At 38.6% G+C, this 24,024-nt stretch overlaps 1 protein-coding gene across 17 annotated transcripts in view; it reads left to right on the top strand.

Annotated features, from left to right (window-relative positions):
• The window catches only part of SENP7 (SUMO specific peptidase 7), a 216,935-nt gene that overhangs the window by 140,199 nt on the left and 52,712 nt on the right, over nt 1–24,024 (top strand). The gene's annotated exons all lie outside the window — the stretch shown is intronic.

The raw sequence follows: 24,024 nt of genomic DNA, 5'->3' as shown, positions 1-24,024 counted from the left end.
TTCTTTTTATAGAGTTGTTTGAGTTTCCTTACATATTTTAGATATGTATGTATCTCTAATAAGATGTATGATTTGTGACTGTCTCCCAATCTATAGGTTGTCTCTCCACTCTGAAAATGATTTCACTGGTTGTACAAAAGCTTTTAATTTTGGTGTAATCCCTTTTGTCTATTTTTTTTTGCTTTTGTTACCTGTGCTTTTGGGTGAAATCTAAAAAATCGTTGCCCAGACCAATGTCATATAGTTATTCCCCTGTGTTTTCTTTTGGAAGTTTTACATTTTCAGGTCTTAATGATTAAATTTTTAACCGATTTTCGGTAGGTTTTCGTATATGTTGAGAAATAGGGGTACAGTTTCATTCTTCTGCATATGGATATCTAGTTTCCCAGCAAAATTCATTGCAGAGGGTATCATTTTTCAGTATATGTTCTAGGTGCCTTTGTTGAAAGTCAGTTGTCTTTAAATATATGGATTTGTTTCTAGGTTTTCTTTTCTGTTCCATTGGTTTATGTATTTGTTTGTTTGTTTTTTAAAGAGACAGGGTCTTGCTTTGTTATCCAGACTGGAGTGCAGTGGCATGTTTGTAGTTCACTCTACCCTTGAACTCTTGACTACAAGCAATCTTCCCTCCTCAGCCTCCTGAGTAGCTGGGACTACAGACGTATACTACCACACCTAGCTGTTTTTATACCAATGTCATGCTGTTTTGGTTCCTATAGCTTTGTAATATATTTTGAAGTCATATAGTGTGATGCCTCCAGCATTGTTCTTTTTGCTCAGTATTGCTGTGGTTATTTGGTGTCTTTTGTGGTTCCATATGAATTTTTGGATTTTTTTTTAAATTTCTATGAAGAATATCATTGGCATTTTGATTGGGATTGCATTTTATTTGTAGATTGCTTTGGGAAATATGGTTATTTTAACACTGTTAGTTCTAATCCATGAGCTTGGGATATCTTTCCATTTGTTTATGTCCTCTTAATTTCTTTCATTGGTATTTTGTAGTTTCCAATTTAGAGGTCTTTCAACTCTGGTTAAATCTATTCATAGGTATTTTATTCTATAGTTATTCTAAGTGGAATTACTTTCTTTATTTTTTTTTTCTAGCTAGGTCATGTATGCTACTGATTTTTTTATGTTGATTCAGTATCCTGCAGTTTTAATTAATTTATTAATTATAAGACTTTTTGGATGGAGTGTTTAGGTTTTTCTATGTGTAAGGTCGTGTTATCTGGAAAGAGGAATAATTTGACTACCTCTTCTGTAGTTTTCCCTTTATTTCTTTGTCTTACCTAGCTGCTTTAGATAGGACTTGTGGTACTGTGTTGAATAAGAGTGGTGAAGGTGGACATCCTTGTCCCAGTTCTTTGAGGAAAGGCTTCCAGATTTTATTCAATCAATATAATTTGGCTGTGGATTTGTCATATAGTGCCAGTTTTCATTCAGTATGATATTGACTGTGGGTTTGTTGTAGGTAGCTTTTATTATTTTGAGATATGTTCCATTGATACCCTAGTTTATTGAGAGTTTTTAGCATAAAGCGCTGTTGAATTTTGTCAAAGGCCTTCTCTGCATCTATTGAGATAATCATGTGGTTTTGTCTTTGGTTCTGTTTATGTCAGGGATTACGTTTATAGACTTGCATATGTTGAACTAGCCCTACATCTCCCGGATGAAGCCTACTTGATCATGATGGATACGCTTTTTGATGTGCTGTTGCATTTGGTTTGCCAGTATTTCATTGACGATTTTTGCATCTATGTTAATCATGGATATTGGCCTGAAGTTTTCTGTTTTAGTTATATCTCTGCCAGGTTTTGGTATCAGGATGATGTTGGTCTCATAAAATGAGTTAGGAAGGATTCCTTCTTTTTGTATTGTTTGGAATAGTTTCAGAAGGAATGGTACCAGCTCCTCTTTGTATGTCTGGTATAATTCAGCTGTAAACTTTTCTGGACCTGGACTTTTTTTGGTTGGTAGGCTAATTAATTGCTGCCTTAACTTTAGACCTTGTTATTGGTCTATTCAGGAATTTAACTTCTTCTTGGTTTAGCCTTGGGAGTGTGTAAGTGTCCAAGAATTTATCCATTTTTTCCAGGTTTGCTGGTTTATGCACCTAGAGTTGTTTGTAGTAATCTCTGATGGTAATTTTTACTTCTGTGGAATTGGTGGTGATATCCCCTTTATCATTTTTTGTTGCATTTATTTGATTCTTTTTTCTTTTTTATTAGTATGGCTAGTGGTCTATTTTGTTGATCTTTTCAAAAAATCAGCTCCTGGATTTATTTATTTTTTGAAGGGTTTTTTGTGTCTCTATCTCCTTCAGTTCTGCTCTGATCTTAGTTATTTCTTGTCTTCTGCTAGCTTTTGAGTATGTTTGTTCTTACTCCTTTAGCTCTTTCAATTTTGATGATAGGATGTTGATTCTAGATCTTTCCTTTCTTCTCATGTGGGCATTTACTGCTATAAATTTTCCTCTTGACACTGCTTTAAATGTGTCCCAGAGATTCTGATACGTTATGTCTTCATCCTCATTGGTTTCAAAGAACATCTTTATTTCTGCCTTAATTTCATTGTTTATCCAATCGTCATTCAGGAGCCAGTTGTTAAGTTTCCATATAGTTGTGTGGTTTTGGGTGAGTTTCTTAATCCTGAGTTCTAATTTGATTGCACTGTGATCTGAGAGACTGTTAAGATTTCTGTTCTTTTGCATTTGCTGAGGAGTGATTTACTTCCAATTTTGTGGTCAATTTTAGAGTAAGTGTGATGTGGTGCTGAGAAGAATGTATGTTCTGTGGCTTTGGGGTGGAAAGTTCTGTAGATATGTTAGTTTCGCTTGGTTGAGATCTGCGTTCAGGTCCTGGATATCCTTGTTGATTTTCTGTCTCGTTGATCTATCTACTATTGACAGTAGAGTGAGTGATCAAGTCTCCCACTGTTACTGTGTAGGAGTCTAAATCTCTTTGTAGGTCATTAAGAACTTGCTTTATGTATCTCAGTGCTCCTGTATTGGGTGCATATAATTTAGAATAGTTAACTCTTCTTGTTGGATTGATTCTTTTACCATTATGTAGAGCCCTTCTTTGTCTCTTTTGATCTTTGTTGGTTTAAAGTCTGCTTTATCAGAGACTAGGATTGCATCCCCTGCTTTTTTTTTTTTTCTCTCCATTTGCTTGGTAAATCTTCTTTCATCCCTTTATTTTGAGTCTATTTGTGCCTTTCTTCTGAGATGAGTCTCGTAAATGCAGCCCACTGATGGGTCTTCACTTTTTATCCAGTTTGCCGGTCTGTGTCTTTTGACTTGGGCATTTAGGCTGTTTACATTTAACATTAATACTGTTATGTGTGAATTTGATCCTGTCATTTTGTTACTGGCTGGTTGTTTTGCCTGTTAGTTGACACAATTTCTTCTTTATGTCATTGGTCTTTACGATTTGGCATGTTTCTGCAGTGGCTGGTACTGGTTGTTCCTTTCCATGCTTAGTGTTTCGTTCAGCAGCTCTTGTAAGGTTGATCTGGTGGTGACGAAATCTCTCAGCAATTGCTTGTTTGTAAAGCATTTTATTTCTCCTTTGCTTATGAAGATTAGTTTGGCTGGATATCAACTTCTGGGTTGAAAGTTGTTTTTTTTTAAGGATGTTGAATATTGGCCCCCACTCTCTTCTGGCTTGTAGGATTTCTGCCTAGAGATCTGCTGTGAATCTGATGGGCTTCCCTTTGTGGGTGACCTGACCTTTCTTGCTGGCTGCCCTTAGCACTTTTCCCTTCATTTCAACTCCAGTGAATCTGATATGTGCCTTGGGGTTGCTCTTCTTCAGGAATATCTTTGTGGTGTTCTCTGTATTTCCTGTATTTGAATGTTGGCCTTACTTGCTAGGTTGGGGAAGTTCTGCTGGATAATACCCTGAAAAGTGTTTTCCAGGATTCATTCTCCCTGTCACATTCAGGTACGCCGATCAAGCGTAAATTAGGTCTTTTTTAAAAATCCCGTATTTCTTGGAGGCTTTGTTTCTTTTCCCTCTTTTTTCCTCTAATTTTGCTTTCTCATTTTATTTCATTGAGTTGATTTTCAACCTCTGATATTCTTTCTTCTGCTTGATCGATTTGGCTGTTGAAACTTGTGTATGCTTCGCGAAGTTCTCGTACTGTGTTTTTCAGCTCCATGAAGTCATTTATGTTCTTCTCTAAGCTGGTTCTTCTAGTTAGCATTTCGTCTAACCTTTTTTCAAGGTTCTTAGTTTCTTTGCATTGGGTTTGAACATGTTCCTTTAGCGCAGAGAAATTTGTTATTACCCACCTTCTGAATCCTGCTTCTGTCAATTCGTCAAACTCATTCTCCATCCTGTTTTGTTCCCTTGCTGGTGGGGAGTTGTGATCCCTTGGAGGAGGAGAGGTGTTCTGGTCTTTGATGATTTCATCCCATTTGTGCTAGTTTCTTCCCATCTCCATGTATTTATCTACCTTTGATCTTTGAAGTTGGTGATTTTGGATGGGGTTTCTGAGTGGATATCCTTTCTGTTGATGTTGAAGCTATTTCTTTTTGTTTTTTAGTTTTCCTTCTAAAAGTCAGGTCACTTTGCTATAGGGCTGCTGGAGGTCCAGTCCAGATCTTGCTTGCCTGGGAATCACTCATGGGGGTTGCAGAACAGTAAGGATTGCTGCCTGATCTTTCCTCTGGTAGCTTCATTCCAGAAGGGTACCCATCAGGTATCAGCCAGAGCTCTCCTGTATGAGGCATCTCTTTGGTTACACAGGGGTCAGGGAGCCACTTGAGGAGGCAGTCTGTCCCTTGTCTGCCTAGAGAGGTGCTGCTGGGCTGTCACAGACTCAGTCCAGCTACTGTGTAAGCTTCCTCTGGCTTTTGTTTACACAGGTAGGTTTAGACCTACCTCAGCAATTGTGGATGCCCTTCCCCCCTCCAAGCTTGATCATCCTGGGTTGAGCTCAAACTGATGTGTTGGCTGCGAAACTCTCAAGTGAGAGGGCTTCAGTTTGCTGGTCTTTGTGGAGATGGGACCTACCCTACTGTATCACCTGTGTTGCTGCTTTCAGCTCCCCCACTTTCTGGGGAGTGGATAACTCTGTCCTGCAGGCACTGTTGGCACTAGTCAAAACGTCTGCCCAGATCTGTGCTGACAACCCACGACACTGGCTGAAGCTGCCGCTCAGATCTGTGCTGGTAACTCGGGGTGCTTTTCAGTCCCAGAGATCTCCTGTTCTGTGGGTTGCAGAGGCCATTGGAGAAGCACAGTATCTGAACTGGAGTGCCGGTGGGGTGGGGGGAGTCCCCGATCCTCTGGTCAGTTGCACTTCCTGGGTGAGGCAGTGCACTGACCTGCCTTGAATTGCTCTCCTTGGGCTACACCCACCTTGGGCTACACCCACTGTAGCCCAAGTCCTAATGAAATGAACCTGGTACCTTGGTTGGAAATGAGGAGATCACTCATCTTCTGTGTCTCTCTCACTGGGAACAGTGCTCTGGGGTTGTTTCTATTTGGCTGTCGGGGGAATCTCCATATCTTCATATATTTGTTCTAGTAAACCCTTTCAGTTCAATTCTTTTATACTCTAACCAGAATTAGGTGTTATGATTAAACATTTTTTTGATAATCTGTAAGCAAAAATATGTAGTTGGTTTTATGAAATTGTCTTCATTTTATTCATCTTTATTTTTTATATTAGGCCATTCTTGTATGGCTATTAATGAAATACCTGATAATGGGTAATATATAAGAAATGAGGTTAATAGGCTCACAGTTCTGCAGACTGTACAGGAAGCATAGCAGCGTCTGCTTCTGGGGAGGCCTCGGGAAGGTTATAATCATGGTGGTGTCACAGGATCCTTGTGGTATTGCTTCACCAGCTGGAAACCTTTGTGGATGGTGGTGCCTTTGCTTGAGATTTGCTTGGGTCTGCTGGGCTTATTCTGCCTAGTTGGCCTGGCAGACTGTGCTTGGCTCCCACTACTGGCCCAGATCCCACATTTGCCAAGAGCAAGCCAGTTACAGAGTGGTGAGGGGTGTGTGAGCATGTGAGAGCTGGGTCTGGCTGCTGTGCACAACCAGGCATGTCAGCTTGGTGGGGCAGACTGTTCCAGGCACTAGAATGGGCATTGACTTCTCACAAGACTGCAGCTGGACCAGTCATACTGCAAGTGGCTTCCATTGCTGGCACTGGGGAATGAGTTGGTACCTGGAAGCTTGGAGACACCACGAACTGCAGAGCTCCAAAGAAGGTGTCACAGCCCTGGCTAGGGGAACTCTGAGGTCTGGGCTCTTTGAAGGGCTGTAGCTCTTCTCTCCTCTCTCTTCTCTTCTCCTAGTTGCCCGCAATGTGGCAAGCAAGGGATGTGTTTTACCCGTGTTTGTTTTATAGCTCTTTTACTCCTGCCACTTGGTGGTGGGGGGGGGGGCGGTCTTGAGTTCTTGTCCTGTGTCTAGGAAGAATTAGGTACATGGACAACTGGAGGGCGAGTAAGATGAAGAGGTGCTTTATTGAGTGACAGTACTACTCTCAGGAGACCTGAAATGGATAGCTCCTCTCTGCAGTCAGGTCATCCTGTTGAGTGTACAGCTCTCAGCTGAGAGGGGACCCACAGTGGGTAGCTCCTCTCTGCAGGCAGGTAATGCTGATGTCTGACCGAGTCTGGCTGAGTCTGCATTGTTATGGGCTTCAGAGGGGAGGAAGCGCATGCTGATTGGTTCATGGGAAGCCATGGCTGGACCTGGAAAAAGCACCGTAAGTTGTCACTCTGGTCCAAGGAACTGGCAGCCCAGCTCCCAGCCTTCAGGCTGTTCAAGGTCTGAAGGAGGGCTTCACTAGGGACTCTCTCCTTTCTGCCCAGGAGCTGGTCTGCCTCCCACTGCCATCAACCTGTTGTCCCTGGTGCCCAGACTGGTCATGCGAACAGATGCCTGCAGGCCCACGCTGAGCTGCCCTCAGTACCCCCTTGACCTCCCTCCTGTGCTCGTTGGTGCCCAAAGTCCAGAGGGGGCTGAGGTGGCAGGGAGCTGACTTGTACCTGAGCACATGTACACCCCACCAGGTTATGACAGCACCCAGGCTGGGCCTCAACTTTGCTCCAAAATTGGAGTGGGCACTGAGAGTGGGGAGAGGCTGGGCAGTGGGGGCAGGCACTTCTGAGCCTACGGGGTTTTGAAGAGCTTCCCTGGCTACTGAGAGTGCAGGAATGCCCAGGTTTGCAGCTGTGGCTGTGTGGCTGCAGCCATGCTGGGGAGGTCAGGGCTCCTGGGGCTCCTGCCCCTCCAACTCAGAAGGGGGTGGGGCTCTGCCTGTTAACACCTCCCACCAGCTCTGTGGAGCTTGCAGTCCCATCTGTGCCTCCCTGACTACAGCCAGCCTCTCTTTGCAGCAGCCGCTCCAGATGGACCGCTGCTGCCATCAGTGGAAGGCAGCAGGCACGTGACCTGGTGAAAGCAGGAGCAAGAAAAAGAGGCGGGAGGGTGCTACACACTCCTAAACAACCAGATCTAGCAAGAACTCTCTATCATGAAGACAGCACCAAACTGTGTCCTAAACACCTCTCACCAGGCCTCACCTGCAGCTTTGGGGATTATAATTCACCATGAGATTTGGTCAGGGACAGTTATCCAGACTGTATCATTTTTAGTGAGTGTACTTTAAAAAAATTTCTTACGTGAGTTTTCTGTTAGTATTTGTCCTTATTAGGGTGCTCATCTCTTTTGCATTCATTTTAAAACTCTCATTAAAGGTATTGACTCTTTGTAATATGTGTTGTAAATTTTTATTGAAGTTTGCTATACTATACTTTGTTTATAGTATCGTCTTTGATATAGGTGATTTTTTAGTTTATTTTGCAAAATATGTTAGGGTTTGACTCCTTGTTTTAGCCTATCCTTGGGAAGACCTCTTTAACCCCAAATATGGAGACAAGTCAGCCACCTACTCTTCTCATTTGTTCTGCTTTAGATGAGCTATCAGGTCCTGAATAAGTCTGTAGATTACTTTTCTAATTGAAGTTCTGATTCTTTTTTTTGCCTTTCCAGTATAAATATTTATTCAGAACTCCCTTTTAGGTCAGACTAAGTACAATGTTTTAGTATTTTTAAGTTTTATATCCCATTGGGATTTTTAGAAATATTTAAAAACTGCTAATGTAAAGAAGTCTAATTTAATTTCAGAATAATATATGCAGAATTATATTAATAAAGAGACTTGGATGTGGTGACTCATATCTGTAATCTCAGTGTGTTTGGGATGGCTTGAGGTCAGGAGTTCAAGATCAGCCTGGGTAGCATAGCAAGACCCTGTCTCTACAAAAAAAAAAAAAAAATTTTAAGAATTAGTTGGGTGCAGTAGTGTGTGCCTGTAGTCCTAGCTACTAAGGAAGCTGAAGCTGGAAGGTCCCTTAAGCCCAGAAGTTTGAGGTTACAGTGAGCTGTGATCAAGCCACTGCATTCCAGCCTGGGTGACAGAGTAAGATCTTATACCTAAAAATAAAAAAAGCAGGAAAATATTTCATAAAATATGTATTATAAAAGCAATAAAAGTTTTATTATAGCCAGTCACTCAGTTAAGTTTGGTTAAATCGCCTTGAGTGAAAGGGATCAAATTGCTATTTTAAGTTGTAAGAATTTAATACAGATTTCCAATAGAGGGAGCCCAAAGCTTTTAAGTGGAAGTGGTAGAGGTTTCATTTTTATTAATGTATTCCAGCTCCATCATGATAGTTTCCTATATTCATGTCAGTTGATTTTCTTTTTTAATTTTCTTTCGGTAATGACAATAATCTGGATAACCACTAAAAAAGATACTCTATTTTGAGGTCATTTTTCCCTGTTAAATTTCTCTTCTGTATGTTTTATGTCATGCATTTTCTTCTGACTAGCAATTTGAAGAACACTGATACAAATGGTACATCTGTCCTAAGCTCAACTCCTTTATGCTAAGAACATTTGTCAGTTTTGAACAAAGATACTAATAATGATACTCACTTGCACTGTGAACTCCTGAACATTTGCATTATACGGTTATCTCTCTTTTCAAAATAATATTTCATTATTATCTATATGTAATTTATGTAAATATTAAACTTTTTCCTAATTTGAATAATACATATTTATATTAAATATATAAAGTATAAAATTGATAATACCTAAAATTCATTCCTTAATAAGCACTGATAATATTTTGATATGCTTTCATCTAAATATTTTTTGGATTAAATGATTATAATCATGAAGAATGGTGTTATTTTTATTCATTTCACACTGTCCTCTTTTGTTATTAATCTTTACTGTAGGCCTATGAGAGGGATAGTAGAGGAGCCATTCATACTTCTGTTTTATAAATGTGGAAACGTTTTTGAGCTTCAAAGAGATTAAGTGGCAGAGGTAGAAGTATACACAGTTCTAATATATATCAGATGCATTTAAGTTAAAAAACATAATATTAAAATAAATGCCCAAATGTTCACCTTCTGTTAAAAAATAGTCTATTACCAGCATCACTGAAGCCTTCTGTTTTCCCCAGTCTGCCCATTCTGTTCCATACCCATGCATTCCCCTTAGAATTAACCACCTTGCTGAATTTTAAGTTTTATGTAATCGTGAACTTTAGAAAAATGATTCAGATTACTGAACAATAGGTATTCTTACATAGCATGCATTTTTTTTTGCCTAACATTTTTGTGAGATTCATTCATGTTGATGCATAGAACTACAGATTATCCAGTTTTACTTATGTATTTATTGTATTAATATTAAAATAGATTTACCTACTTTTTATTGATGGAGTTTGGATTACATCCGATTTTTTTGTTCTTATAAACAGTACTCCTTTGAATATATTTTATATGTGCTACCGGTAAATAGCACCTATCCGGATACTTCTTTTTTTAATATTCAGTTTACATTTATTTTTAAGTATAAGGCATAGTCTGTTTATATTTTATGCTACCATTTTTCTTTATACTTTTTATTTGGTTTGCTTGATCTTTTTTCCTTTCTTGTAGTTTTTTTTTTTTTTTTTTTTTTTTTTTAAGAGACAAGTCTTGCTTTGTTGCCAAGGCTGGAGTGGAAGGCTATTTACAGGCACGATTATAGTGCACTACAGCCTTGAACTCCTGGCCTCAAGTCAGCCTTTGAAGTAGCTGGGACTGTAGATGTGCACCACTGAGCGCAGCCCATTCTTGTATTTTAAAAATTAGTTATTTTGTATATGTGTGTTTTGGTTTACCTTTTAGAAGATTTAGACTCTATTTCTATTTTTAAATAGTTTTCTAGAAATTATAATTGATTGACCTAACAAAATTCAAAGTTAGTTGGTGTCTGTATTCTCATTTTAAATAGTAGAGACTTAAATACGTTCACATTATTGTACAACCAATACCACCATTCATTTTCAGAACTTTTTTCATTTTTACCAGACTAAAACTCTGTGTCTGTGACACAGTAACTCCTCATTTTTCTCTCCCCAAACTCTGACAACTACCATTCTCTTTCTGCTTCTATGATTTGATGACCCTAAGTACCTAAAATAAATGGAATCACGGTATTTGTCCTTTTCTAACTGGCTTATCTCACTTAGCGTAGTGTCTTAAAAGTTCATCTATGTTGCTGCATGTGTCGGAATGCCCTTCTTTTTTAAGGCTGATTATATTCCATTGTATGTATCTACTGAATTTTTTTCTATTCATTTGTTGATGGAGTTGAGTTGCTTTTACCTTTTGGCTACTGTGTATAATGCTGTTATGAACATGGGTGTTCAATGTGTGTTTGTGTCTCTCCTTTAAGTTCTTTTGGGTATATATCCAGAAGTGGAAGCACTGGATCATATGGCTATCGATTTTTAACTTTTTGAGGAGACATCATACTAAATTATTCATAGTGGCTGCACCATTTTACATTATCGCCAGCAGTGCACAAGGGTTCCAGTTACTCAGTGTCTCACCAATATTTGTTTTCAGTTTTTTTGATAATAACCATTATAGTTCATGTGAGTTTGATTTTCATTGTGGTTTTGATTTTCATTTTCCTTACGAATAGTGATATTGAGCATCTTTTTATGTTATAGGTCATTCGTATGTTTCCCTTTTAAAAAATTTTTAAATTATACTTTAAGATCTATGGTACATGTGCAGAACATGCAGGTTTGATACATAGATATACATGTGCCACGGTGGTTTTCTGTACCCATCAACCCGTCATCTACATTAGCTATTTTTCCTGTTGCTATCTCTCCCCCAGCCCTCAATCCCCTGACAGGCCCTGTGTATGCTATTCCTCTCCCTGTATCCATGTGATCTCTTTGTGCAGCTCCTACTTATGAATGAGAACATTCAGTGTTTGGTTTTATGTTTTTTTTTGTTAGTTTGCTGAGAATGATGGTTTCCAGCCTCATCCATGTCCCTGCAAGGGACATGAATTCATCCTTTTTTATGGCTGCATAGTATTCCATGGTGTAGATTTGCCACATTTTCTTTAACCAGTCTATCATTGATGGGCACTTGGGTTGGTTCCAAGTCTTTGCTATTGTGAACAGTGCTGCAATAAACATATGTGTGCATGTGTCTTTATAGTAGAATGATTTATAATCCTTTGGGTATGTACCCAGTAATGGGATTGCTGGGTCAAATCATATTTCTGGTTCTAGATCCTTGAGGAATCACCACACTGTCTTCCACAGTGGTTGAACTAACTTATACTCCCACCAACAGTGTAAAAGCATTCCTATTTCTCCACATCCTTTCCCGCACCTGTTATCTTCTGGCTTTTTGATGATCACCATTCTAAGTGGCATGAGATGGTATCTTATTGTGGTTTTGATTTGCATTTCTCTAATGACCAGTGATAATGAGCATTTTTTAATATGTTTCTTGGCCGCATAAATGTCTCTTTTTGAGAAGTGTTCATATCCTTTGCCCAGTTTGTAATGGGGTTGTTTTTTTTCTTGTAAATTTAAGTTCTTTGTAGATTCTGGATATTAGCCCTTTGTCAGGTGGGTAGATTGCAAAATTTTTCTCCCATTCTGTTGGTTGTCTGTCCACTCCGATGATATTTTCTTTTGCTGTATAGAAGCTCTTTAGTTTAATTAGATCTCATTTATCTATTTTGGTTTTTGTTGCCATTACTTTTTGTGTTTTAGTCATGAAGTCTTTGTTCATGCCTATGTCCTGAATGGTTTTGCCTAGGTTTATTCTAGAGTTTTGATGGTTTTGGGTCTTACGTTTAAGTCTTTAATCCATCTTAAGTTAATTTTTGTATAAAGTGTAAGGAAGGGATCCAGTTTCAGCTTTCTGCATATGGCTAGCTGGTTTTTCCAACATGACTTATTAAACAGGAAATCTTTTCCCCATTGCTTGTTTTTGTCAGGTCTGTCAGAGATCAGATGGTTGTAGATGTGTGGTGTTGCCTCCGAGGCCTCTGTTCTATTCCATTGGTCTATATCTCTGTTTTGGTACCAGTACTATGCTGTTTTGATTACTGTAGCCTTGTAGTATAGTTTGAAGTCAGGTAGCATGATGCCTCCCACTTTGTTCTTTTTGCTTAGGCTATACAAACTCTTTTTTGGTTCCATGTGAAATTTAAAGTAGTTTTTTTTTTTCTTCCAATTTTATGAAGAAAGTCAATGGTAGCTTGATAGAGATAGTGTTGAATCTATTAATTACTTTGGACAATATGGTCATTTTCATGATATTGATTCTTCCTATCTATGAGCATGGAATGTTTTTCCATTTGTCTGTGTCCTCTCTTATTTCCTTGAGCAGTGGTTTGTAGTTCTCTTTGAAGAGGTCCTTCACGTCCCTTGTAAGTTGTATTCCTAGGTATTTAATTCTCTTTGTAGCAATCGTGAATGGGAGTTCACTCATGATTTGGCTGGCTGGCTGTCTGTTACTGGTGTACAGGAATGCTTGTGATTTTTGCACATTGATATTGTATCCTGAGATTACTGAAGTTGCTTATCAGCTTAAGGAGATTCTGGGCTGAGACAATAGGTTTTTCTAAATATGGAATCATGTCATCTGCAAACAGACAATTTGACTTCCTCTTTCCCTAATTGGAGACCCATTATTTCTTTTTCTTGCCTGATTCCCCTAGTTAGAACTTCCGATACTATGTTGAATAGGAGCGGTGAGAGAGGGCATCCTTGTCTAGTGCCGGTTTTCAAAGGGAATGCTTTTAGTTTTTGCCCATTTGGTATGATACTGGGTGTTGGTTTGTCATAAATAGCTCTTATTATTTTGAGATACATTCCATCAACACCTAGTTTATTGAGAGTTTTTAGCATGTAGGGCTGCTGAAATGTGTTGAAAGCCTTTTCTGCATCTATTGAGATAATCATGTGGTTTTTGTCACTGGTTCGGTTTCTGTAATGAATTATGTTTCTTGATTTGTGTATGTTGAACCAGCCTTGCATCTCAGGGATGAAGCTGACTTGATTGTGGTGGTTAAGCTTTTTGATGTTCTGCCGGATTCGGTTTGCCAGTGTTTTATTGAGGGTTTTTGCATCGGTGTTCATCAGGGATATTGGCCTGAAATTTTCTTTCTTTTGTTGTGTCTCTGCCTGGTTTTGGTATCAGGATGATGCTGGCCTCATAAAATGAGTTAGGGAAGAGTCCCTTTTTTTCTGTTGTTTGGAATAGAATGGAATAGAAGGAATGGTGCCAGCTCCTCTTTGTACCTCTGGTATAATTCGACTGTAAATCTGTCTGGTCCAGGACTTTTTTTGGTTATAGGCTATTAATTATTGCCTCAATTTCAGACCTTGTTTTTGGCCTATTCAGATATTTGACTTCTTCCTGGTGTAGTCTTGGGAAGGTGTATGTGTCCAGGAATTTATCCATTTCTTCTAGATTTTCTAGTTTATTTGCATAAATGTGTTTATAGTATTCTCTGATGGTCATTTGTATTTCTGTGGGATTGGTGGTTATATCTCATTTATCATTTTTCATTGTGTCTATTTGATTTTTCTGTCTCTTCTTCTCTATTAGTCTGGCTAGCAGTCTATCTACTTTGTTGATCTTAAAAAAAAAAAAAACTGACTCCTGGATGCATTGATATTTTGAAGGGGTTTTCATGTCTCTACCTCCTTCAGTTCTGCTCTGATCTTAGTTATTTCTTGTCTTCTGCTAGCTTTTGAATTTCGCTCTTGCTTCTCTCTCCCAGTACAGTCTCTCTTGGCTTCCCTTGGCTAGGGGAGAAAAATTCCCCAACCCCTTGCACTTCCCTGGTGAGGCGATGCCCCACCCCACTTTCGCTCGCCTGCTGTGGGCTGCACTCAGTGTCCAACCAGCCACAATGAGATTTTTGTCCCTTCAAAATTTATATATAGAAATCCTAGCCCCTCTGATGGCTTTAGTACACGGTGGTGGGCCTTTGGGAGGTGATTAAGTCATAAAGGAAGATCTTCTTATAAAAGAAATGTCCTATTTTTTAAAAAAAGGTCAAACCCTTGTCATCGGCCTTGTGAGGTTATGGTGAAAGTATGATTGTGTCTGAGCCTACAAGTGGGCCCTCGGTGCCTTGATCTTGGCCCAGTCTCCAAAACTATGAAATACAATCTGTTTTGTTTATAAGCTCCCTAGTTCGTGGTATTTTGTTATGGCACCTGAATGGACTAAGATGCTATTTCTTTTAAATGTAAAATGATTCTGTCTTTTGTTTTCATATTGTTTGTTCGAATACTAGAAAGGCAGATTCTAGTAGTTTCCTGCTTGTTCTTCCTTTTTAAGAATCAGTCTTTCTTTTCTGCATTTACCTCATGGATATTAATATTCTTACAAAGTAGAATAAGTTATTTGCTTATTATACATATTTTATGGGCTTCTAGCCACTTTTTTCATCTGTTGATTATTCTTAATAGAATTAATTTTTCTAGAGCAGTTTTGGGCTCATAGCAAATATAAATGGAAAGTACATAGACTTCCTATATATTCCCTGTCCCCACATGTTCACAGCCTTCCCACTGTCAACATCCCACACCATTGTGATACATTTATTATAATCAATGAGTTATTTTTGAGTTTAAGGGTTCTTTGTATATTTTTGATATTGGTTATTTATCAGATACAGCTTTTCCAAATATTTTCTTCCAATCTGTAGCATGTCTTTATTTTCTTGACAGTTTCAAAAAGCTTGATATAAAAATTTCATTATCCATTTTAAAAAAATTATCTTAATGTCCTAAGAACACTTAACGTGAGACCTGACCTCTTAATGAATTTTGTATGTGCAGTACAATATTGTTAACTGTTGGCATAATATTGTGCTTGAGATCTCTAGAACTTTTTTATCCTACATAATTGCAATTTTGTGTCTAATAAATTAACAGTATTCCGTTCCCATACCATTTCCCTCCCCCATTAAATTCTTTGATACTTTAAGTTTGACTATTTTAGATAGCCTCATATAATTCAAATCGTGGGGTATTTGCTCTCTGAACGAGCTTATTTTGCTTAGCATAATGTCTTTTTTTAAAGTCTTAAGTTTAGGGGTATGTGTGAAGGTTTATTTCATAGGTAAACTTGGGTTATGAAGGTTTGTTTTACAGATTATTTCATCACCCAGGTATTAAGTCTTGTACATAGTCGTTATTTTTCCTGATCCTCTCCCTTCTCCCACCCTCAACTTTCCAATAGGCCCAGTGTCTGTCGTTCCCGTCTACGTGTCCATGTGTTCCTATCATTTAGCTCCCACGTAGAAGTGAGAACATGTGGTATTTGCTTTTCTGTTTCTGCATTAGTTTGCTAAGGATAATGGCCTTTAGCTCCGTCTGTGTCCCTGGGAAGGATATAATCTTATTCTTTTTTATGGCTGCAAATTATTCCATGGTATACATGTACTACATTTTCTTTATCAGTCTATCATGGATGGGTATTTAGGTTGGTTCTATGTTTTGCTATTTTTAATAGTGCTGCCGTAAACATACACATGCAAGTGTCTTTATCATAGAATGATTTATATTCCTTTGCGTATATACCCAACAGTAGGATTGTTGGGTTGAATGGTAGTTCTGTCTTTAGGTCTTTGAGGAATGGCTGCACTGTTTTCCACAATAGGTAAGTAATTGATGCTCCCAGCAACAGTGTGTAAGTCATCCCTTTTTTCTGCAGTCTTGCCAGTATCTTACTTTTTGACTCTTTAGTAGTAGCCATTTTGACTAGTGTGAGATGGTATCTCTTTGTGGTTTTAATTTGCATCTCTCTAGTTATCAGTGATATTGAGCTCTTTTTCATGTGACTGTTGTCCACATGTATTTCTTCTTTGGAAAAGTGTCAGTTCATGCCCTTTGTTCACTTTTTAATGGAGTTGTTTTTTTCTTCTAAATTGCTTTATGTTCTTACAGATGCTGGATATTAGATATTTGTCGGATATATGGTTTGCAAAATTTTTCTCCCATTCTGTAGATTGCCTCTTTACTCTGTTGATAGTGTTTTGCTGTGCAGAAGCTCTTTAGTTTAATCAAACCCCATTTGTCAATTTTTGCTTTTATTGCAATTGCTTTTGGTGTTTTTGTCTTGACATTTTAAAAAGCTTTTAAAATCATACTTTAAGTTCTGGGGGTACATGTGTAGAACATGCAGGTTTGTTACATAGGTGTACATGTGCCATAGTGGTTTGCTGCATCCATCACCCCATCATCTACATTGGGTATTTCTTCTAATGCTATCCCTTCCCAGCCCCCCACCCTCCTACTATCCCTCCCCTAACCCCCCACCCCCTGACAGGCCCTGGCGTGTGAGGTTCCCCTCCCTGTGTCCATGTGTTCTTCCTGTTCAACACCGACTTACGAGTGAGAACATGTTTGGTTTTCTGTCCTTGTGTCAGTTCGCTGAGAATGTTGGTTTCCAGTTTCATCCATGTCCTTGCAAAGGACATCAACTCATCCTTTTTTATGGCTGCATAGTATTCCCTGGTGTATATGTGCCACATTTTCTTTAGTTGCTTATCAGCTTAATGAGTTTTTGGGATGACATAACGGGATTTTCTAAATATAAAATCAGAGACAATTTGACTTCCTCTCTTCCTGTTGGAATAGCCTTTATTTCTCTTGCCTGACTGTCCTGGCCAGAACTTCCAATACTGTATTGAATAGGAGTGGTGACAGAGGGCATCCTTGTCTTTTGCTGGTTTTCAAAGGGAATGCTTCCAGATTTTGCCCATTAAATATGATATTGGCTGTTCGTTTTTCATAAATAGCCCTTATTATTTTGAGAGATCTTCCATCTGTACCTAGTTGAGAATTTTTAACATGAAGCGATGTTGAATTTTATCAAAGGCCTTTTCTGCATCCATTGAGATAATCATGTGGTTTTTGTAATTGGTTCTGTTTATGTGATGGATTAAATTTATTGATTCGTGTCTGTTGAACCAGCCTTGCATCCCAGGGATGAGGACAACCTGACATAGTGGATAAGTTTTTTGCTGTGGTGCTGGATTCGGTTTGCTGGTATTTTATTGAGGATTTTTGCATCGATGTTCATCAGGGATATTACCTGAAGGTGGTTGTTGTTGTGCCTCTGCCTAGTTTTGATATCAGAATGATGCTGGCTTTATAAAATGAGTTAGGGAGGAGTCCCTCCATTTCAATTGTTTGTAATGGTTTTAGAAGGAATAGTAGCAGCTCCTCTTTATGCCTCCGGTAGACTTTGGCTGTGAGTCTGGCTGGTCCTGGGCTGTTTTGGTTGGTAGGTTATTAATTACTGCCTCAATTTCAGGACTACTTATTGGTCTATTCAGGGATTCTGAATCTATTCAAGACTTCTTCCTGGTTTAGCCTTGGGAGGGTGTATGTGTCCAGGAATTTATCCATTTCTTCTAGATTTTCTAGTTTATTTGCATAAAGGTGTTTATAGTATTTTCTGATGGTAGTTTGTATTTCTGTGGGGTCAGTGGTATATCCCTTTTTTCATTTTTTATTGTGTCTGTTTGATTGTTCTCTCTGTTATTCTTTATTAGTCTGGCTAGCAGTCTATTTTGTTAATTTTTTTCGGAAAACCAGCTCCTGGATTCATTGATTTTTTTTTTTTTTTTGGAGGTTTTTTTTTTTTGTCTCCATCTCATTCAATTCTGCTCTTACCTTAGTTATTTCTTGTCTTCTGCTAGCTTTTGGATTAGTTTTCACTTGCCTCTTTAGCCTTTTAAATTGTGTTTTAGTGTGTTGATTGAAAACTTTTCTAGCTTTCTGATGTGGGCATTTTGTGCTATAAATTTTCCTCTTAATACTGCTTTAGCTGTGTCCCACAGGTTCTGGTATGTTTTCTGTTTGTTCATTAGTTTCAAAGAACTTCTTGATTTCTTCCTTAATTTCATTATTTACCCAGGAGTCATTCAGGAGCAGGTTGTTCAACTTACATGTACTTGTGTGGTTTTGAGTGAGTTTCTTAATCCTGAATTCTAATTGTGTTGCACTGTGGTCTGTGAGAATGTTATGATTTCAGTTATTTTGCATAACTGAGGAGTGTTTTACTTTCAGTTATGTGGCCAATTTTAGAGTAAGTGCCATGGAGAATGTGTATTCTTTTGATTTGGGGTGGAGAGTTCTGTAGATGACTATTAGGTCCACTTGATCCAGAACTGAGTTCAAGTCCTGAATATCCTTGTTAATTTTCTGCCTTGTTGATCTGTCTAATATTGACAATGGGGTGCTAAAGTCTCGCACTGTTATTGCGTGGGAGTCTAAGTCTCTTTGTAGTTCTCTAAGAACTTGTTTTATGAATCTGGGTGCTTCTGTATTGGATGCATTTGTATTAGGATAGTTAGCTCTTCTTTTTGAATTTGTCCCTTTACTATGATATAATGCCCTTCTTTGTCTCTTTTGATCTTTGTTTAAAATCTGTTTTGTCGGAGACTAGGATTGCGACTCCTGCTTTTTTTTTTCTTTTTCTTTTTTCTTTCCATTTGCTTCGTAAATTTTTTTTCATCTCTTTATTTTGAGCCTATGTGTGTCTTTGCATGTCAGATGGGTCTCCTGAATACAGCACACCAGTGGATCTTGACTCTTTATATGGTTTGCCATTCTGTGCCTTTTAATTAGGACATTTAGCCCATTTACATTTAAGGTTAATATTGTTATTTGTGAATTTGATCATGTCGTTATGATGCTAACTGGTTGTTTTGCACAGCAGTTGATGCAGTTTCTTCATAGTGTCATTGGTCTTTATATTTTGGTGTGTTTTTGCAGTAGCTGGTACCAGTTTTTCCCTTCTATATTTAGTGCTTCCTTCTGGAGCTCTTGCAAGGCAGGCCTGGTGGTAATGAATTTTTTCAGGATTTGTTCGTCTGGATAGGATTTTATTTCTCCTTCACTTATGAAACTTAGTTGGGCTGGATATGAAATTTTGGGCTGAAAATTCTTTAAGAATGTTGAATATTGACTGCCAATCTCTTCTGGCTTGTACTGTTTCTCCGGAGAGGTTCGCTGTTAGGCTTCCCTGTGTAGGTCACCTGGCCATTCTTTCTGGCTACCCTTAACATTTTCTCTTTCGTTTCAGACTTGGAGAATCTGATGACTATGTTTCTTGGGGTTGATCTTCTCCAGGGTTATCTTGTTATTCTCTGTATTTCCTGAATTTGCATGTTAGCCTGTCTTGCTAGATTGGAGACATTTTCTTGGAGAATATCCTAAAGTGTGGTTTTCAGCTTGTTTTCATTCTCTGTCTCCTTTTGGTACTTCAATCAGTCATAAGTTCAGTGTTTTTGGAAGTCCCATATTTGTTGGAGGCTTTGTTCCTTTTGTTTCTTTTTTTCCCTAATGTTGTCTGCATGCCTTATTTCAGCAAGGTGGTCTTCACACTGTGATATCCTTTCTTCCACTTGGTCGATTTGGCTATCGATAGTTGTGTATGGTTCACAAAGTTCTTCTGCTGTGTTTTTCAGCTCCATCAGGTCATTTATGTTCCTCTCTAAACTGGTTATTTTAGGTAGCAGCTCCTGTAATCTTTACCAAGGTTTTTACATTGGGTTTGGAATGTGCACCTTTTGCTCAGCAGAGTTTTTGTTATTCACCCATCTCTGAAGCCTGCTTCTGTCAGTTTGTCCATCTTTTCGTCTGTTCTGTTCTGTGGCCTTATGGGAGAGGCATTGCAATCATTTGGAGGAGAAGAGGCACTCTGTCCTTTTGGGTTGTCAGCATTTTTTTGTTGTTGATTCTTTCTCATCTTCATGAGTTTGTCTGGTTTTGATCTTTGACGATGCTCACTCTTGGATGGGTTTTTTGGGGGGACTTTTTTTGTTGTTGATGCTGTTGTTGCGTTCTGTTTGTTTTTCTTGCATTGTTCAGGTCCCTCTTCTGTAAGGCTGCTGCGGTTCGCTGGGGGTTCCCTTTAGGGCCTGTCCATCTGGTTCACTCCCATGCCTGTAGATGTCACTCAAGGAGGCTGGACAACAGCAAAGATGGGCTCCTACTCCTTCTTCTGGGATCTTGGACCTTGAGGGGCATCAACCTGATACCAGTAGGATTGCTCCTGTATAGGGTGTCTGACAACCCCTGTTGGAGGGTCTCACCCAGTTGGGTGGCACAGGGAACAGGACCCATTTAACAAAGTACTTTGACTGTCTTTTGGTGGCGGGGGTGTGCTTCGCTTGGGGCAAACCCAGTCATTTGGGCTGCTGGGATTTGTGAGAACCACTAGGTGGAAAGGCTAGTCGCTGGTCTGAAGAGACTATAGCCACTACCCGCCCTGGGGCTCAGACCGAGGGAGATCTGGGTTTTGTTCCTGAGCCTCCAGCTGGAATTGTTGGAGTTCATGCAGGGAAGCCCCACCCAGTGAGGAAGGATGGGTCAGGGTCAGGCCTGAAGAGGCTCTCTGGTGGGAGTCTGCCACAGCCAGCATGTGGGGCTGTGGGGGGCACCTCTTGGGATGAAGTTGTCCAACCTCCCTGGAGTCAGCAGTGGAAAAGCACAGCCTGGAGCTCAGGGAGCTTAGCTTGTTAGGCTGTTATGAGTCCCAGTGCTGGCTGGTGCTGCTTCCTCAAGGAGCTCAAACAGCTTAGGCAGCAGGCGGTTGCAGCTGTGATGCTGGTCGCTCCTCATCCCACAAGCTCGGCAGGCTTAAGCAGATTCCAGCTCAGAGGCTGTTGAGAATGTGCACAGCTTCAGGGTTGGGACGCTAGGCCCAGGTGGCATGGGTTCGCGTGGGATCTTCCAGTCTATGGGTTGCATAGTTCTGTGGAAAGCATGGTTTCTATGCATTGCACAGTTCCATAGAGAAAGCACGATTTCCCTGGCTGGGTAGCACCCTCACTCAGTGACTTCCTTGGCTGGGGGGTGGGGGCTCCCTTGCCCTGTGTGGCTCTCAGGTGGCCACCATACCACACTGCTCTTCCTCTCTGTGGGTCATGCCAGCTGCGTAGTCAGATCTATTGAGAGAACCTGGATACCTTGGTTGCCAGTGAAGGAGTCACACCTTAATTATGGTCCTTTTCAGTGGGGGCCTCCAGTTGCCCCTGTTTTTAGTGGGCCGTTTTGGCCTTGACCCTGATCATGTGATTTTTCTTCATTAGCTTTGATGCAATCAGTTACACCAATTGATTTCTAAATGTTGAAACAGCCTTGCATACCTGGGATAAATCACACTTAGTTGTGGTGTATAATTCTTTTTTATATTTTGTTGGATTCCCATAGCTAATATTTTCCTGAGTATTTTTGCCTCTGTCTCATAAGAGATATTAGTCTAGTTTTCTTGGCTTGTGGTATCTTGTTTTTTGGTATTAGGGCAATAGTGGCTTCATAGGACGAGTTAGGAAATATTCCCTCTGCTTTTATTTTTACAAAGAGTTAGTGGAGAATTGGTATAATTTCATCCTGAAATGTTTGGTAGAATTTACCCGTGAATCCTTTTGTGCCACATGTTGTAGCTTTTGTAAGTGTGTTAATTATTCATCCATTTAAAAAAATCATATAAGTCCATTTAGATTGTCTGTTTATTCTTGTGTGAGTTTTGGTAGATTGTGTTTTTCAAGAAATTGGTGTATTTCATGTAGGTTATCAAATATATGGGCTTATCAAATATAGTTGTTCATAATATTCCTGTTATACTTTTACTATTCTTTTCTGTGGTATCTGTCGTGAAGTTTTCACTTTCATTTGTGAAACTAGAATTTGGTGTCTTTTTCTTAATCTGGCTAGAGGCCTCTCAATTTTATTTATCTTTTCAAGTAACCAACTTTTGGTTTCATTGATATTTGTCAAGCTCCTGTTTTCTGTTCTCTGCTTACTTTGGAATTCACTTGGTCTTCTTTTACTCATTTCCTAAGTTGGAAGCTTAGATTACTCATTTTAGATCTTTCTTCTTTTTGAATATAGGCATTTATAGTTTACAAATAAGAAAAATAAAAAATTTTATTTTACTTTTATTGATTCTTCCTCTGATGCTCTTTCTTGACATAGATCTGAATTTCTCACCTATGTCATTTGTCTTCTCTTTGGAGAACTAACATTTCTTGGAAGACAAGTCTACTGGCAACAGGTTATTATCTTCTTCTTCTTTTTTAATCTGTGGACATCCTTATTTCTCTATCACTTATGGAGGATAATTTCACAGGGTACAGAATTCTAGGTTTGTAGGTTTTTTTTCTCTGAACACTTAAAAGATTTTCCTCCGTAATGTTCTTACTTGTGTGGTTTCTGAGAAATCAGATAAAATTCTTACCTTTGTTTTTCTGTAGTTAAGGTTTTTTTTTTTTTTTTTTTTTTTTTTTTTTCCCTTCGGGATTTTATGAACTGTTTAAAATCTTTGATTTTTTCAGTTTAATATAATATGCGTAGGTGTTGTTTTTTGGGCATTTATTCTCTTTGGTGTTCTCTGAACTTGCCAGTCTGTGATTTTGTGTCTGACATTAATTTGGGGAAATTCTCATGCATTATTGCTTTTCATATTTCCTCTGTTTCTTTACCTCTTTCTTCTCCTTGTAATATTCCCATTATGCCTGTGCTATACCTTTTGTAGTTGTTCCACAGTTCTTTAATACTATGTTATGGATTTTTAAGTCTTTTTTTTTTTTTTCTTTCCTGTGTTGGAATTTTCTGTTAATACGTAATCAAGTTCAGGGATTCTTTCCTTTTTCACATCCTCTCTACTAGTGAGCCCATCCAAGGCATTGTTCATTTTTGTTACAGTGTTTTAATTTTCAGTGTTCCTTTTTCATTCTTTCTTACACTTTCTCTCTGCTGATGTTGCCCGTAAGTGCTTATATGCTGTATACGTTATCTGTTGATAATATTTGTTTTAAATTCCTAGCCTGATAATTCAACATCTCTGACATGTCTGGTTCTTGTTCTGATACTTGTTGTCAAACCGTGATTTTTTTTCTTTTAGTGTGCTTTTAATTTTCTTTTCTTTTTGTTTTGAATAGTTGGACATGATGTACCAGATAAAAGCAATTGCTGTAAATAGACCTTTAAGAATGTGGTGGTAAGATGCGAGAGGAAGAAAAGCATTCTGCAGTCCTATTAGGTTTCAGTCTTTTAACCTACTTATGCTTAGTATTCCATTGTTGGAGTGCTATACATGTGGGAGTTATTTATATTCCGCTGCTAAAGGTAATCACCAAGCTCGGATTGGATGATTCTTGAGGTTTGAGGAGTGGAATAATTTGACTCAGTCAGAATCTCTTTGCAAGTGAAAGTGGCTCACCATCCCTCACAATTTTGATTATTTGGCCTTTTAATTTTCAATCTGAGAATAAAGAAAATTGTACCAAAGTAAATATGAAAATGAGCAATGTAATAGGACCAATAACTCTTTCTTTATGACACTACACTGGCAATGTTTGAATACTGTAGCTTTTTTATTTATGATATAAGTCATTTTTAGCCTTCCAAATAATTCTCTCAAGACAAAGAGGTGTTATGTGTTATTGGTCTTTATAGTCTTTGTTTTTGACTTACACTAGTTGCCTTAGTTGTAAATAATATATATTTTTTGAATTATAAAATACTTTAAATATGCACATAAGGAGACTAATATCCCAATACATATCCCTGAGATTTAACCAATATAATTCTTTATTCTTTTTAGATTTCATTTTTTTCAAGTATCAT

This window comes from Saimiri boliviensis, chromosome 8, assembly GCF_048565385.1.
Source record: "Saimiri boliviensis isolate mSaiBol1 chromosome 8, mSaiBol1.pri, whole genome shotgun sequence".
In the NCBI taxonomy this organism is placed as follows: Eukaryota; Metazoa; Chordata; class Mammalia; order Primates; family Cebidae; genus Saimiri; species Saimiri boliviensis.
This window is presented reverse-complemented; position numbering and strand designations above follow the sequence as displayed.